Here is a 5,070-nt window from a genome sequence, read left to right on the forward strand (position 1 = left end):
CATATGTGCACAGGAAAGGATTGTGAAGAGGAGTGTATGAAGTTACCTTTGTTATATACTTCCTTAAGAGTTACCTTTTTTATTCACTTCCGGAAACTGAAGTAAGAGCAGCACGTCCTGATCGATCTCTGTTTAGACAATATGTTTATACTTTAATGAAATCTTGTCCATGTGCATCTTGCTAAAGCTGTACCTGTAGCATGTTATGGCTCTGTGGCAAAGCTACTCTGTGCACACAGCTAAAGCACCACATGTTCTGAAGTAAAGAAGTTATGCGCACCACAAACTTTTAGTTAAAAAGTTGTGTTTAGTGAAATATCCCTTGCTAAGTTTCAAAGATTGTAAAGAAGAGATGTCTTTTACAACCAGTTTAATAATGTCTATTCACATTCCAATATATTTCGATTTATCAATTGTCAATGTCTCTACATCCAACAGGTAGCAAACTTTGAATCCACAACATCAGTGCAGTCAGTGACAGAGAAACCTGTACAATAAACCGACGTACCCCGGAAGACGCAGTCAAGGGCAATTTTAGTGGATGTACGATTGTAAGCTGAGCACCTCTACGCCACAAGACTAAGAAATGACCTCTAGAAAATGAAGGCAACAACAAAAACAAACCACCTCCTGTATAAACAGGAGTCTGATACCAGCACTGATCATGAGATCCGTATAACGATGTGGTTTCAGCAGTGCATTGCTTCCTAAAATAATAATAATAGACCACCATTCAGTGCTCTAGACGTATTGTAAAATCTTTCTGGCCAAACCACTGCAACCAGAGAAAGGCACAACGGAGTGGAGCTAGTCAACTGAAGGGTAAAGGAAAAAGGAGTTTTGCTATCTAAAATACAGAATACTGTCCCAGTTTGCATCAACCAAGAGGTGAAAGGATCTTCACTCACAAATGAGCAAAACCGTTATACTATTTAAAGACTCAATCATCCAAAAAAAGCCTGACACTTATTATGAGGGTGATAAGTATTTAGTGAACATTGTAGTTCATTGTTAAATCAGATATCGAAGGTGCAAAATACCACACACATACAGGGAGTGTGATAATAACACAAATGCTTTATCAGCCATGTTGACCCTTCAGAAAACACAATCATGGGATGTAGAAAAATATATACCTGACCGCGAGACACTAACCAAGAGAGAAAAATCATACACACGCAGTGAGAGCTTTATTTTGTCATCAGAACTAAAGCACCATCAGCAAACACACACTGGTGAAAAAAAATTCAAATGCACTGAATGTGTGAAGAGCTTCATTCAGTTATCAACACATCAAAGACATCAGCAAACACATACAGGGGAACAAATATTCAGGTGCAGTGAATGCGTGAAGAGCTTTAGTTGGTTATCAGAGCTACAAGAACATCAGCGAATGCAAAGAGGGGAAAAAACATTTGGGTGTAGTGAGTGTGTGATGAGCTTTAGTGATTTATCAACCCTTAAAAGACATCAGCGAACACACTCAGGGGAAAAAACATATGGGTTCAGTAAATGTGGAAGTAGCTTTAGTCATTTATCAAACCTACAAACACGTCAGAGAATGCACACTGGCGCAAAGCAAGTCAAGTGCAGTGAATGTGTGAAAAGCTTTAGTCGGTTTTCACACCTAGAAGAACATCAGCGAACGCACACAGGGGGAAAAACCATTTGAGTGCAGTGAGTGTGTGAATAGCTTTAGTGCTTTATCATCCCTAAAAAGACATCAGCGAACACACACAGGGGAAAAACCATTCAGGTGCAGTGAATGTGGGAAGAGCTTTAGTCGGATATCACATCTACAAATCCATCAGCGAACCCACACAGGGGAAAAGCCGTTTATGTGCATTGAATGTGGAAGAAGCTTTTGTAATTTAGCAAACCTACGAAAACATCAGCGAACACACAGTGGGGAAAGGCCATTCAAGTGCAGTGAATGTATGAAGAGCTTTCATCGCATATCGCACCTACAAAGACATGAGCAAACACACACAGGGGAAAAGCCATTTAAGTGCAGTGAATGTATGTATAGCTTTAGTGATTTATTACCCCTAAAAAGGCATCAGCAAAGACACACTGGAATTTTTTTTTAGGTGCAGTGAATGTGTGAAGAGCTTTAGGCAGTTATCACACCTACAAGTACATCGATGAATGCACACGTGAAAAACCATTTGGGTGGAGGCATTTATCACACCAGCAAAGACATCAGCAGACACACACGGGAGAAAAACTATTTGGGTTCCGTGAATGTGTAAGTAGCTTTAGCCCTTTATCAAACCTGCAAACACCTCAGCGAATGCACACAGGGGAAAGCCAGTCAGGTGCAGTGAATGAGTGAAGCCCTTTAGTCAGTTCGCAAACCTACAGAAACAACAGCCAACGCACACAGGGGAAAACCATTTGCGTGCCCTGAATGTGTGAAGAGCTTTAGTGTTTTATCATCTCTAAAAAGACATCAGTGAACACACACACAGGGGAAAGCCATCAGGTACATTGAATATTGGAAGAGCTTTAGTGATTCATCATCCCTAAAAAATACATCAACAAATACACACAGGGTAAACCATAAATACAGTGAATGTGTGAAGATGTTTTGTTGGTTATCAAAAATAAAAAGTAATCAGCAAACACATGGGGAAAACCAATTGCAGGTACAGTGAATGTGTGAAGACTTTTAGGCTGTTATAACACCTACAAGGACATCAACGAATAAACACAAGAAAAACCATTTGGGTGCAGTGAGTGTGTCAAGAGCTTTTGTGATTTATCACATCTACAGAGACATCAGCGGACACAGATGTGAAAAACCAAGTGTGGTGCAATGTGTGAAGAGCTTTTGTTGGTCATAAGAATTAGAAAGTCATCAGCAAACACATGGGGGGAAACCATTCAGGTGCAGTGAATGTGTGAAGAACTGGAGTTGGTTATCACACCTACAAAAACATCAGCGGAAACTGCACAGGAAAAACCATTCAGTTGCAGTGAATGTGTGACGCGCTTTAGCCAGATATCACAACTACAAATCCATCACTGCACCCAGGAAAAGCCATTCAAGTGCATAGAATGTGAAAGTAGCTTTATTGTTTAGCAACCCTTCAAACACAACAGCGAACACACACAGGGGAAAAGCCATTCAAGAGAAGTGAACGTGCAAAATAGCTTTAGTCACTCATGAAACCTAAGCATCCATCAGCTAACACACACAAAGGAAAAACCATTCAAGCGAAGACCTTTAGTAGGTTAGCACAACTGCAAGGACATCAACGAACACACACAGGTGAAAAAAACATTTTACTTGTTCCTCAACATTAATGAAACATCAAAGAACACACACAAGAAAACAAATATTCAAATGTAGCGAATGTGTGAAGAGTTAGAGTTAGTTATCAGGCCTACAAGAATGTCCGCGAACACACACAGACAAAAAAAACCATACCATTGCAGTGAATGTGGGAGTCATTTTATTGACTCATTGATGAACACACACAAGGGAAAAACTATTCAAGTGCAGTGACTGTGTGAAGAGCTTTAGTCAATTATAAAACTACAAAAAACATCACTGAACAAACATAGAAATAATTTATAGAGATGCAGCAAATTTGGCAAGAATTTAACGGCATCAATAATAATACTGACCCATCTGTGGACATACACATAAGCAAAAAGTTGCAGTTATTGTGTGATGGAGGAACAACAGAAATAATTACATTACAATTATATGGAACATTTAAATGCCAGATGATAAAAAGCAGATGATAAACAACATAAATAGACAGAATGAAGAAAAGCAGAGATATTTGTAGGATTATAAAAATGCCTGTACGAAATTGGATTATTAGTCCTTGTCAGGTTGAACCACAAAAGTCACTAAATAAACCTGAGGTTAAATGTGGGGATCTGTTTGCACCAGCCCGGGCCAAAGTCACCACTTCAAGCTGACGGCGATGAAGCGTGTCCCGGATCAAGGACCAGGTTCATCCCGCTGGAAGATTTAGCTTGTGACTCCAGTGCGGAGATGGTGTGGTTCTGCAAGGCTGTGTGTCGACTGTCTTCACACCTCTACTTATAAAGACAGCCTTTGTTAACAAGGTATACAATAGGTGCCTTCTCTCTAACAAACTATAGATTGCAAGTTCCTCTGCCTTTCATGCTTTCAGAATACATTGCATAGAAATAGGCAATGGTATGCTAGGTTGTAGATGACATTTTGAATTACATTTTAGCAAAGCTTGAAATGTTCATTTTATTGTCATTACTTATAACATGTTTCATTGCTGTTTTTATAATATTCTGTGTAGTTGCTTTAGGTGTTCTAAGGAACAAATTATTCCTGTAGTAATAAATACATTTTAGGTAAAAGTGTTCATTCTTCTTAGTACAATGTGTGTGGTACTTTGAATAACGACATGAGGTTTGTGTCTGTTTCCACAGTGCCCCATATACCATCATAGGATTGTTAGTAACTCAAAATCAATACTTCTATATTGACTACACATTGAATAGTGTCTTGCTTGCGACAATACCTTGTCTTCATATGCATCACAGGTGTATTGAACCAAGTTAATTCTGGTCACCCATGGGTGGAACGCCATCCCTCTTAGAGTTATGCCCAGGTTGTAACTTATGCAAAATTAGCGCCCTACATGTCAAATGGATTTTACAGCTACACCTTCAATTGTTGTAACTTATCACACACATCTGAACCATTGTTACATCATTACGGAGATGTCTGTAGTAATCATTGTTTCCTCCTATTGGGCATAAGGGAGCAGCTATTCTGTAGGTTTGTCAAGCTTGACTCATAAATTTAAATAATGAATGTAATATAGGGCTTACTAGGAATTGTAAATTCCTTTGACATACCAAGGACATCAAAATTGTTTTGATGGTAATTTGCCACACAAGAACAGACATGTTTGTCTGGGATCTTTCAGCAATGAGGGGGCTACAAGGCCAGTATTGGCTGGTTACACTCCGTCCCTCTCCCTGAGACCCTATCATAAGCGAAGGTAGTAGAGGTTTTGAATTACACAGTCACCTTTAAACAGGGAACTCATACAGTTTGTGCAACAT

General features: G+C 39.3%; 1 pseudogene; it reads left to right on the forward strand.

Moving 5' to 3' along the window:
• The first annotated feature begins 816 nt into the window (after positions 1-816).
• On the forward strand, positions 817-2,090 carry LOC147745348 (uncharacterized; annotated as a pseudogene).
• Positions 2,091-5,070: the final 2,980 nt, after the last annotated feature.

The sequence above is a fragment of the Lissotriton vulgaris genome, chromosome 1_1, assembly GCF_964263255.1.
Source record: "Lissotriton vulgaris chromosome 1_1, aLisVul1.2, whole genome shotgun sequence".
NCBI classification, from domain to species: domain Eukaryota; kingdom Metazoa; phylum Chordata; class Amphibia; order Caudata; family Salamandridae; genus Lissotriton; species Lissotriton vulgaris.